The sequence below is a fragment of the Cyrtonyx montezumae genome, unplaced genomic scaffold (genome assembly GCF_038088225.1).
Source record: "Cyrtonyx montezumae isolate F1298 unplaced genomic scaffold, pur_monq_1.0 scaffold_13, whole genome shotgun sequence".
Classification (NCBI taxonomy): Eukaryota; Metazoa; Chordata; class Aves; order Galliformes; family Odontophoridae; genus Cyrtonyx; species Cyrtonyx montezumae.
In genome coordinates this window covers 17,071,361-17,085,080 of record NW_027071859.1, presented here as the reverse complement: position 1 = coordinate 17,085,080, position 13,720 = coordinate 17,071,361, and positions in this window count along the sequence as shown.

Sequence of the window (13,720 nt, the reverse complement as noted above, 5' to 3'; positions counted from 1 at the left end):
TCCCAAGCTCAATTTTTTTCCAATCTAGTTTACATATAGAAACACGATCAGCCTCCTATTTGGTGTGTCTTTAGTAATCAGTAATCAGAGAGCTGAAGACATTACTCTGTTATTTAGTCCACATATTACCAAAATTTGCAACCAGCCTACATTGGTTGTAGCTAGCAAGCAGCAGGCTTCTGCTTAAAGCTTTAAAACACCAGTTTTTGACATTTGCCCATACATCCACACACACTTCATTTTCTGTCAACTATTTTCCTTCAAAATTTTAAATATTTTTCACCTATGGTGCTCATATATCTGTTCCCTGTAGTGAGAGGATTCTCCATCATGAATCAGCTTTGAGCACTTGGTTCCACCACAACACACAACAGAGAAAAGGTTCCTGCTTCCTAACTTGGACACCCTCCCACATTTCTGTTAGGCTCTTATTTCTTTAAAAACATTTTTAAAGCATTATGGTTGCTGCATTCCATTTCCTCTCTTCTTCGCATTTAATTTGCTAGTTCAAAATAGATTGCTATAAAATTACACTAGTTGTATGTTTTGTAATGATCTCTTCCCAGGTAATGAAAAGTAGGGGTAAGCTCTGTCAAGTGAATCATAAGATAATGCTAGGCAATTCTCCACCTGAATACAATAGCTTAATCCAAGTGCAGATAAAGATCAAATTACTACAGATTTTTTTTTCCCAAATAACTGTGGAAAGAGACATTTAGGTTTCATTTCTGACCCTCCCAAGTTCTTACCTTTGCTGCTGTATTAGAAATGAGTGTTAATCAGGTGCCTCTTCAGTAGATCTGGAGGGGTACTTAAATGACCTATTGTGTCCTTTAGAAGAAAGGATGTACTTTAGAGATTTATAATTTTTAAAATGGGTCATTTAAAATTTGCAATAAATATAATTATTATGTAGGGTGGTAATAATTCTCTTGAATTTCACATAAATGAAATCACTAATTCATTGAGTGCTGGATGTCCAGGCTATTACCTGGTAAACAGGCAATTACATCCCTATGTGGTCTCAAAAAACTATAAAAAAGGAATAAACTGATTTTTTTTATTATTATCAATTTTTTAATATAAAGTACCTGTAAGAATGAATAAATCTTCTACTTTCATTTACCTTTCAGGGTGATACTATTTAATCTTTTCTAGCCTTCTCTAGTTTCAGATTTCAAGATGAGTTGCAAACCATGATGTCTGAATCCTTTTGCAGTAGAAGTCAGTGAGAGCTGTGAGGAAATCTGCGTAGACTGAAACACTGCTTGTAATATATCTAACACCAAAGCAGTGGGATGCAAGTTTGCATACATTTTCTTATATTTGAATAAATACATGTACAAAGTATTATCAACATGGATTATAGTTTAAATTGCACTGCAGCAGAACAACAGTTTAGAATTATTCCTTTATTATACTATCGCTCATTAAACATACCCTAGAATATTTTTTAAATATTAACCAACAATTCTTATAAGAAGAAATAGAAGAGTGTTTTTCTTTCTAGTTTACTCAGATCTCATGGTGAGTGCCAAATATTTTCTTGTGTAAGTTTGAATTTTGCATTTGTGAATGATTACGTGGTTGTGGCTTCACTTGTAACATTTCCAGCTGCCATCTGAATGCAAAGAGGTGATATTTCCCTCAGTATTCCTGCTCATAGTACAGTAAAATTAAAGTGTGGATGGTACTGGACAAAAAAAATTCTGATAGATTTTAAATGTCTTATCTCCTGCTCTGTAACTTTAGAACACCCAGAATTACATTTTAGGGGACAGCTTAGTATTTGACACCCTTGAACATTCAGACTTCAGAAAGAGACACTAAAGAATCAATCAAAACATGAGTCGAAGCACTCTCTAAAAATCAAGCAGTAATTAACTAGTCTAGACTTTCCAATCTGAGAAGCTCAAATATTCCTATGCTATGCCTTTCTTACTACAGAATACTGAATTACAGAGTTTACAAAAAGAAGTATTTCAAAGTGGCTGCATGTCTTTAACAACACTGAACCTGAATTTGTTTGTTTTTCAAACATGGAAAATAACTCTAACTTTAGGGTCTGTGCTCCATGCTCCATAAATGACATGTAGAATCTCCTTCACACACTTCTTTCCTGTGCTGAACTTATGGTTTTTCTTTGAGAAAAACTCATGCCTTTTGAAAACCTAAGAGAGCGTTGAGTACCAGTGAGTTCATTGTTATATGATGCCGAAATTATGGGCATCGTTTTGTAATTTCGGCAGGCAAATAGAAGAAAAATTCCTGTGTGGATGGATTAAACTGTTCCATTTACCAAATAATGAATTCAGTGGGGCTGAGATGCAGAAGATTTGCACAAGTCTCCTTGTGCTTTGGAGACAAAATTCTGCAGAGAAACCATGACAGAATACTGGTTTAATAAGAAGGTTGCTTCAGCCAAGTAATGCGCAGACCTTTTCACCTCAGAGAAATAAGGTTAAACACATCTGCATTTACAATAAAACATCAGGAGACTGAAAAAATCTTAACTGAAGTCAGTGGTGCTTCTTCAATTGATTTGTTTTGTTTAACTGTTGCATTAGAACCATATTTGGGCCTCAGCAGCAATTAATAAATGCTCAGATCCTGTAAAACATATTGACTTTGTCTATAGTACCATGCATGCAGTCTTGGAGTTCAAAGAAGCTTTCTATCTGCTTTAATATCAACAAGATTGTCCTTGGGATTGGCCAAAGACCAAGACAATGCTTCTTTCTCCGTAAGAAGCCTCAGGGGATTCCCTATGGCACTTTCTAAAAAGATATTTCTATAGTGTGGATGGGCCTAGATACCCAGACAGAAAAGATTTCAGTTCCAGACTTTTTCTGTGGCTGCCATAATAGAGAAAAATATAGAAATTCCAGTTCCAGCGATTCTAGAGCTTTTCCTCCATACTGTTTCTAAAAACACCTATTGTCACTTCTGAAAAAAGTAAAATAAAATAAAATAAAAATAAATTGCTTTCACCACTTTATTTTTTTGTTTGTTTAAAAACATTTTCTTCTGCATCTGAAAAGAGGAACTACTATAAAAATAATAATTAATATGAAGAAAGTCTTCATTGATGCTCTTGTTGTAAAGACCTTAACGGGCTCATAACTGAAAAGCAATATCTGCCAAAGGGAAATTTTTGAGTTTCAGCATCCCAAAGCTTAATTCCAGAAGCATGACCCAGTGGAGAATCCAAAGTCCTTTCAGGAATAACACACTGGACTGCTTCAAATTCATGCACAGGGTGACACCATAGGTTTTGAGCCTGATGAGTACTTCAGTGTTGTGAAAGTATCCATGCTTCAATGAAGTCTGCAAATAAAAAAAATAGTAATAAAATCCAGTCTGTGATAGCACATCAAATACCTGCCAGGTCTCGAGAGCATCAGTCAAAGGCAAATAAGACAAACTCTGCTGCCCTTCAGTTGTCAGAACTTTGTTTTAATTTTTCTGCTCCCTTCAAGAAAAAGGAGCTATGAAACCAATTCAATATCTCTTCTTCAATGACTTGAAAAGATACCAGTACATGAGCCATATTTTCATTTATAGTGAGACCTCTTAAACATTTCTCATTGTGAAGAGACTATAAAATGGGTGGATATCAGGGAAAAGAGGACATCAGGGTTGGGTCCTTGAAGTTGAAATTTCTTTTAAATTTTAAAGTGGCAAACAGAAAACAATCACATGGTATACATGACATACATACTATGACATTTTCTAACATTCTGGTGTCCTCTTTCACAGATTGTGTTATTAAAAAGGTAAATGGAGAATACATAGAATTCTGTTTTTCACAGATGAAGATACAAAGTTTATTGTGCAGTGTAATGTATGCAGAAGTAGAAAGACAACATGAGTTCCACAGCAAGGAACATTCTCATGCCATAGCTGCAATGATTCCTGCTTAGATCACAATTCTTGGGTAAGACAGATTGTCATCTGGGACACTGCTCTAAGCTTCACTACTTCAATAAAGTTAGAAAAAAAATATTTATCTACAATACTAAAACAGAAAAGAAAGAAATTGCTCAATATATACCTAGACTGAGAAAAGCCTCCTACACAACCACATGTATATAAGTAAACATAGAATGATAGAATCATGGAATGGCTGCAGTTGGAATGGCCCTCTAAGATCATCAACTTGCACTTGCTTTCAGTTATGTTTATTACTTTAAAACACTCAATACAGAACATTTGAAGCTGGCGTTTCTAGTTTTCTGTCTTATCCCTGCAATTGCTATATCTTTGTTGCATCTGGATGATGACTCCCAAAGATGTGCTCATATATCATGTTTTGATGGTTCCTCCTCTCAGTACATTTGATCACAACCATCTAACCTGTAGTGCATTTATCTAAAGAGATCAGAAGAAGGCAAGGTTTGAGGTGGACATAGGAGTATGTTCATCATCTTTTCTGCAGCAAAAATAAGGCATTATAATAGTGAGTGCAGCCAGAAGCAAGATAAGGTTTGCTTCTCAAACAACAGAATCATAAAACTCAACATACCTGCAGAAAAAAGAACAAGAAGGGGCCAAGGTGTCTGAATCAGTCTCCTGGTTTATTGAAACTTTTAACATAAATATTATTCATCAGTTCCATCATTCCAGAAAAAAAATATCCCACAGCATGTTATAAACTACTCAGAAGCTGCTTCATGAGCTTTTAAGCCACCCCTGTCACAAGGGCAGCACCTCTGAGAAGGAGGCCAGCAGACAGGGAAGGGCAGAAATCTTGTCAGTTGTCTGACTGTAATCCATAGATGCTTTAGAGTCAAAACTCTAACACGTAATTTTCATTGCAAACGAACGTTCGATATACAGTCAGCTCTCCATTATCCCCCTGGCAGATTATCCAGTTTGCTGATAAATGGTGCCACAACTGCAGACTAGGCTAGGTCTGGCAGAGCTTATTAGCTTAAGCTCTGCATAAATACTTCTGTACTGCTTCCAGACCCAGCGCTTGGGTGCCTTCACATCATGTTGCTGGAACCAGTACACTGGGATATGATGCAGACACATCCAAGTGGCTCTGTGGGAAGCCAGCTCATGTCCAGCCAGGCTTTGGAGTTTGCCAGCCCTACATTAACACTGACTCACACAGGGGTTAAAAAGACAGATATTTTTCTGTAACTCACCCTTTTCCTGCTTGTTCCCATTAAATTATTAGCATAGTTATTGTGAGTTCAGCCTTAGGCCACAAGAAAGCTCCCAGAAGATTTCAGTGTTTGTCAGGGAATACACTAAGCAACATCTAATTAACCCCAACCAAAAGCAGGTCCTGGGGACTGTGGCAAACAGGGAGATCCAGGGCCATGTTGCCAAGTAACTGCACGAAGTCCTGGAGCCATCTCAGTGCCTTGCTCCCTGCATACCTGCTTTTTCAAGCAGAACTCCCTCTTTAAGGAATTTTAAATAAAAACGAATTCAGTCTTCATGGTGTCCTAATCAAGTACAGCAATTCATTGGATTTAAGCAGACCTTGGCTCCTGGCATTTGCAGGATGACCTACACTGGAATACAGCTTAAGTTAGTAAATTATAAAATGCTTTGAGATTGTTTGGGGTGGGAAATATGACATAAGCAGAATCCACTGTTACTTTCACCCCCTGTGCCCTTTCAGGCTTTGCTGTTTGTTGAGATATGAAAAAAAATATGGTAATTATTTTATAGATATGGGATATTTTTCTCACCAAATTGTATTGATTTTATCAGCTCAATTAAATGGCTTCCAAATGTAGAGATTTGTGATTTTATTACTCACCTGTGCTGGAGTCAGACTGGGGACTAAGAGGTGAAAGGTCCCACATTAGATTACTGATCCCAGGAGCCAGCAAGTCCTTCAGTTCAAGCACTTTCTAATGCATATTTTGCACTGCATAATCAACTCACTTTTCAAGGTGACACAGTCATAGTCTTAAAAAGGCCACCCCCACTAAAAAAAAAATAAGAGAATGCTCAGCATTCACCTCGTAACTACAGTGGCCTTTTTCTTTTTTGTCTTACAAAGCAAGTTTCATTTTAAGCATCTAGGGCCACTCATCTTCTGTCTAAAATATAGCAAAGCCTTCCAGGTAAGTGCCAGTGCAAAGAAACATATGTGAGCTTTGATGAATTTATGTGGAGAGACAGAGTGAGAGAGACAAATATTCACATGTATAAATTTGCATATGTACGCTATATTTGTGTATGCACACATGCATACATACACATATGTCTGTAATGTAAGCATTAGAACTACCACAGAATTTTTTTTCAAATTATTTAAGCTAGCTGTGTAAGAACAAATGATTCTGCCAAAACCTAGAAAATACAAACAAAGTTGTTTGTTCCAGGGTGGTCTCACCAAATCAAAATGCTTTGGTTTACTGAGCAGAAATGTTTGATTTGAATCATTCTGATGTCAAGTTGCATCTGCTCAGCACCTCCTGGGAGTCCCATTGGAACAGTGATGCAGATGCTGCATAACTCCATGATTTCACACAGACTTCTTTGATTGGCAGTATATTCAGTAATGCTCTGCATCTTTCCATATGACCAAGTCACGTACGATATCCTGAGTCATGTCGTGTACAAGACTGATGATAAACATACTACTGACAATAAGCCATTCCCGTAAGGCAAGGTAAAATAAGACAAAATACAATGCCCTAAAAGTTTTTCTTTGGAAACTGAAGAGTTACTGTGCATCAACTGAATACTAAACACTTCAAATTGATTCAGTGCAATGAGATGAAATATTTCAACTCAAGACTGCAGAAATAATTAATTTCAATTAAACTGCTACAGAAGGTATTGCATTATTTACAAATTGTCTGTTACAACTTTCTAATTCACAATAAATTTAGATTTTTTACTTTAAGTCTGCAGACGGGAAAATATCTAGTCTGCAGGCTAGATATTACTGGGGAGACGGAGGTTTTTCTGTATTAAATAATCGCATTCCTACTAAGATATAACACAGAATACTCTTTATTCCTCCTGGAAGCTATTAAGGCATGTGGAAGAAAAGGAGGTGATACAGGATAACCACAACTTCATCAATGAAAAGTCCTGCCTGATCAACCTAGTGGCCTTCTGTGGTGGTGTAACTGCATCAGTGGACAATGGAGGAGCCACTGATGTCATCTACCTTGACGACAGTAAGGCCTTTGACATGGTCCTCCACAGAATCCTACTCTCCAAATTGGAAATATATGGATTTGAAAGGTGGACCATCTAATGGATGTGGAACTTGTTGTGAGATCATACCAGAAGAGTGGTGGTCAATAGCTCAATGTCTTTATAGAGATCAGTGACCAGAGAATCACAGAATCACAGAATTGTAGGGGTTGGAAGGGACCTCCAGAGATCATCGAGTCCAACCCCCCTGACAGAGCAGGCTCCCTAGACCAGGTTGCACAGGTAGGCATCCAGGTGGGTCTTGAACGTCTCCAGAGAAGGAGACTCCACCACCTCTCTATGCAGCCTGTGCCAGTGCTCCATCACTGCACTGTGAGGAAATTCCCACACACATTTCTGTGGAACTTCCTATGCATCACTTTGTGGCCATTTCCCCTTGTCCTATCACTACACACTGCTGAGAAGAGTCCAGCTTCGTCCCTTTGCCTCCTGCTTCTTACATATTTATAGACGTGCATCAGATCGCCTCTGAGTCTTCTTTTTTCGAGGCTGAACAGACCCAGGTACCTCAGCTTTTCCTCATAAAGGAGGTGTTCCAGACCCTTTATCATCTTTGTAGCCCTCCACTGGACTCTTTCAAAGAGATCCCTGTCTTTTTTGTACCTGGGAGCTCAGAACTGAACACAGTAGTCCAGGTGAGGCCTTGTCAGGACAGAGTAGAGAGGGAGGATCACCTTCCTTGTCCTGCTGGCCACACTGTTTTTAATGCACCCCAGGATCTCATTGACCTTCTTGGCCACCAGGGCACATTGCTAGCTCATGGCCAACCTGTCGCAGAATAGAATAGAATCATAGAATCACTCAGGTTGGAAAAGACCTTAAAAATCATCGAGTCTGATCATAACCTAACCATACCACCCTAACTCTAACAACCCTCCACTAAATCATGACCCTGAACACCGCATCCAAACTGTTTTTAAACACGTCCAGGGATGGTGACTCAACCACCTCCTTGGAGAGCCTATTCCAGTTCTTAACAACCCTTTTTGTAAAGAATTATTTGCTGATATCCAGTCACCCACCAGGCCCCTCTCCTCAGAGCTTCTCTCCAACAGGTCATCCCCCAACCTGTACCAGTGCATGTGGTTATTCCTTCCTAGGTGCAAGACTCTACTGCCATTGTTAAACCACATCTGGTTTCTTTCTGCCCAATTCTCCAGCCTGTCCAAGTCTCACTGAATGGCAGCACAGCCTTCTGGTGTGCCATCCATTCCTCCCAGCTTTGTATCATCAGCAAACTTGCTGAGGGTGAACTCCATCCCCTCATCAAGACCACTGATGAAGATGTTGAGCGGGATCAGACCTAGAACTGACCCCTGAGGAACACTGATAAGTACAGGCCTCCAAGTGGACTCTGCACCACCAATCACAGCCCTCTGATCTCTGACAGTCAGCCAGTTCTCAACTCACATTACCACCCACTCATCTATTCCAACTCCCTCAATTTTGTTATAAGGATGACGGTATCCTTCAGGAGTCAGTGCTGGGACCACTGATATTTAATATCTCCATCAATGACATTATCAGTGGGATGATCAAGTTCACCCTCAATGAGTTTGCAGATGACACCAAGCTGTGGGGTGCAGTCAGTATGCTTGAAGAATGGGTTGCCATCCAGAGAGACATAGACAGGCTTGAACAGTTGGACCAGGTGAACCTCATGAGGTTCAACAAATGCTGATGTTCCTGTTCATTGAAGGGGAGTTGGACTAAATGATCTGTAAATGTCCATTCCAACTCAAGAAATTCTATGAGTCCATGATGCTAAGAATTTGGTAAGGCCAAATAGTAACTTAAGACTAATGAAAGATACAAAATGAAAAAAAAAAAAAAGAAGAATTTGGGAGAGAGAGCACTAACACATCCAGTATTAACTTATCTAGGAATTTCCCTGCAGGTCAGACAGGGTTTGATGCCACAGAGAGAGTATGGCCTTGGGCAACAAATATGTGACGTTTCCAACCTTGCTCTTTTTACATTTGCCCAGCATTCACTAAGCAGTGCAAACTCAGAAGCACTTCATAGTCTAGGAGGGATCAGGAAAGGAAAGTAATTACACTCATGAAGACTCCTCAAAACATTTTTTGTCTGTTGAGGTGGTTAATATAGCTCTAATTACTTAAAAAAGTCACTGGTACATAATTTAAAATTGGGACCTACATACAACTGTCTGTTTTGACTGTTTACAGTGAAAGTAAATGTGGCTAAGAGTAGCACACCCTTTCCAGTTTGCCTACGGCAGTGAAAACCCCTCAAGCCAGCCCTGTCAGAAATGGTGCTGACATGCATTAATGGTACAGTTACCATGAGATAATATAATGCAATTAACAGATCTCATCACTAGTCCTTAAGGGAGTGCAGCACACTGCAAAATTTTGATCCGCATGTCATAATTGCTGCAAAATTCATTCAGACCAAAATACATTGGTTGTTCTGATTTAATATCACACAGTCTGTGCTAGCTAATACTGTACCATAATTTTCTAAAGATTGCGATCCTGGACCTAGGTGACCTCCTGCCCTTACATGTTCAAAGCCCGCAGCAAAGTTGCTGGTCTCACATAGCTCAGGCTTATGGCCAGAAGATCCACAGGGGAAAGAAGATTTTACTCCCTCTGTTGGTGGAAAAGCAAAAACTAAAAGAAGCATACTAAAAAAGATAGCTTGATTTGTCTGTAATCCATTTTATCATAAAACTATTTGTAAGGTAGATTTTAGGACCTACATAGACCACAAAAGGGTGTCGTAAAAAAGAGGAAGAATGCTTACCTGGGACAAGATCAAACAAGCTACTCATTTCGGCCCAAGAGGCTCCTGTTTAAACAGGAGAGTAAGTGGCTGAAGTTGTACCAGGGGAGGTTCAGGTTGGATGATATGAAAAATTTCTTCTCTGAAAGAGTGGTCAGGCTCTGGAACAGGCTGCTTAGGGGAGTGGATGAGTCACCATCCCTGGAGGCACTTAACATGCTGTACTAAGAGCAATGGTTTAGTGGGTAAATATTGGTGGTATGTGGTGATCTTGGAGGTCTTTTCCAACTGTCTTAATTCTATGGTTCTATGATTCTGTGAAATAGCTATGTCTCTCCCATACCTAGTAAATGACCCCACAATCATGAAAAATCAGTCTTCTTGCCTACTTTTAGGGAAATGCAAGCATTTCTGAGGTGGCAGCCTTTGCTGTAGGAGTTGGGAATGGGATAAACCCCCTTGGAGGGTGGCAAGATCTCTGTGTCTAGTTCACTGGAAAAGCAGGGCACTCTGATCTCCTGCTTTGTTTCTCATTTTGTCTCTCCTCTGCAGTATGTCCTTTCCTTCTGTTTATTATTTCCTGGCAGAAATCATTCTGCTTTCCTCTACACTACAACAGTTGCTCTGCATGCTGTGTGAGGTAGATGGAAATAGGTATTTGGATTGTAACTAGACATGCACTCAGGTGGTGGGGTCTGAAAAATAAATGAGCATCCCAGAAGCTAGAAAGAACATCAGCAGTTAAAACCACTGAGAACTATCAAGGAGGTTATGGAAATGATGGGCACCTGTGTGTGCATGGCAAATTATCCATGATGATGGCTCCCTTGTTAATGGCCCTTAGCATGAAGTCTTGTTCTTTTCACATCTTCTAACAAGAGGGCTTGTTTGGGACTTGAACTTTTCATGGATACATGCTTTATTGGTCAACGTTATGGGAAGGAGCCAAGCTATGAGGCCAGGGTCTTGTTTGCCTTGCTTCCTATGTGCACTGAGATGTGACAGGATGCTCCTTTCTATTTTAGTTTATTTGCTTAATTAGAAATGAAAGGAAATTCATCCTCATTGTAACTGGACATACTTCTCCTAATGAAAGCATAATTTTAATATCTGCAGATAAGATTAGTTATGGCAATGATGGCTCTTGCCTGCATACCCATTCATTTCACAAAAGATTTCTGTTTTCACCTGGAGTGGCTACTTTGTACATCATTCCACTGCTCCTGCATCAGCTGCCTTTCCAAGGTGAAGATCTTCAAAACATTTAGATTAACCTGAATGTTTCCCATTTATATCAGCTGCACACCATCTCCATATCAACTGGAAAGAAAAAAACAAACAAAAAGAATTTTTTTTCTTTTAATCATTTAAACCAAGCAGTGTCAACCTAAAAACAAGCTTCTTTTTGTTTTCAATCTGAATGACTAAAACACTTTAAATTGCCTACATGCACTCTACGTAGAAGTACAATAGATGTGCATAAGATTATGATCTACTGTACTTAAGAAATGGGCATCTAAATCTAGGGGTTGATTTTGTCAGCAGATGAGTTATATCAAGTCACAGATATATTTTCTATATGCACATCCTTAATAAGAGTAGATAAATTTTCCAAATGGATAGAGAAGACCAGACATAGCACCACAGACAGCTTTCGTGCCATACAATAGAACTCTCTCTGACTCTGGTGAAAAAAGATGCATGTAAGATGATAGGGGCCAGGAATTAAAAACAGTAGAGTGCACTGTTGAAAAAGAATAGTCAGCTGTCTTCATGATCTAGGAAAAAAAAAAAAAAACCTAATACAACAATTATCATTAAGAGTGATTTTTCCACCACATAACTGACAAGTAAATTATCACGTCTGTACCTGCATGTTGAGTTACTGCTTCACCTTCACCAGTAAACAAAGAGGGGGAAAAATTGCTTTCAGAGACACTTTTTTTTTTTTTTTCCCAAAGAGCCAAGCTGTTTGTGCTTTCTTCTCTTTTTCTTTCTCTTTGTGTTTTGTTGTTGAAAAAAAATCAGATATAATCAGATAAAGTGGTAGCATAAAGCCAAGCCAGCTTTTTCTAGAAACCAGGGAAATTGTGTCTCATTTAGTGTTATCCCTTTAGTTATCTTCCTCCATCAGTGTATTTTCCAATAGCCTTCCCTAAAAATATTAAAACATGAATTAATATTTAATAAAATAAAAGCTTTTATTCTGCTTTATTAAATGCTGAAGAGTTATAATGAGCAAATGGCAAGTGTGTCAGGTCACAAATATACAGTCTATAGATCCATCTAAATTCAGCTCTACTGTCCTTTCTTACTTCCTTGCATTTCACAAAATAGAATCTCTAAATCTTTTTTCTCCTTATGGTTCTTTTATGAAACAGACATCTGGAGAAATTAATTTTTTTTAAATGGGAGGACACTGTTATTACAGCAGCTTTATCAGAAGACAGTAATAATTAGGCATCACCAATAAATATACCAACACAAAGACAAACAGTAAAATTTTACAGAGCTTTTAAGATGCTGGAATCATCAGTCTGATGAACCACACCACAGCAAGGCCCATTTTCATCAATGGGAGCCTGGCATGACTAACTCATATATAAACAGCCTTTACAGGGCAAATATCTAAATTTAGATTAGATTAATGTGGGTGACCATAATACTGCTTCCTTCTATATGTGCAGGTGTATTTGCTTTCAGCACTTCTCATGTATTTGCATCCAGGCAGAATCCAGAAACCGGCAGCATCTTGCTCTTCCCTACCATGCTCCACCCTGCAGGTTTCATCAGGTCCCTCCTAGCAGACTGAGACTATGATAGCAGATGAGCCTGAGTCACCTGGTTGCTCAGCAGCCTGCTCTGCTCTGCAGATCTGGGCAGGTCTACCAGGTGCTCCCCACCAACCTTCCCAGCTCCCACCCTGGGGGCACAGAGTGGGTGTTTACTGTTTGAGGCCTCCTGTTTACACACTAGGATCAGAATTAATGGCCACTGGTCTAATAGTGTAATGAAGGAGGTGAGGAGCCAACACATCATCATTTCTGCAGTCTCTGCCGGAAGGATAGGGCAAGCTTCTTGCTGTGCTAAGCTCTTAAATCATTACAGCAGGATCCACTAAAGCTCATGAGACAGCCAGCACGGTAGGTAGGAGCTAGCATGGGAGAGTCCTGAGTTTGCTTCTCTTTTCATACAGATTAATTTTTTGCTCATTCTCAATAGCCACTCAGTAATCTATTCCAGAGTGAAGACATCCTCATCCTGTATAAGCTATTCCGTTGTGCAAAAAGAGAGCTCAAGGTGAGAGGGTCAGGAGGGGAGGCCATGCACTGCTGTGGCCTTCTTGGTAAGGGGGCAGTGCCAGCCCCTTCTCCCATAGATATTTATGTCTTTTATGTGAAAAGCCATTAGAACAGAGTCCAACAGTCATAACAGAAATGTGTCTCTTTTTCTTCATAGCTGACTGTAAAAGCAGGGAATATCTAGCAAAGGAGTGAACACAGAATGCTGATAGGAGGCATCAATGTATGAAAAAAGAAAAAGATGTAAAAAATAAAAGCTTACTATGAATTTATACTGAAAGAGAAATCCCTTCTTACTTTTATCATCATAATCCCACTTACCTTGCATGGGTCAGAAATGATGTACTGCCAATTCGTTTTTTTCTCCCAGTTGTGTTATTCTGTAGATCCGAGAGAGTATTTCCTGTCATCAGATACCAATGACCTTCCACATACATCCAGGAGGCATTTCTCTTCTTCTCCTTTGCATTTAG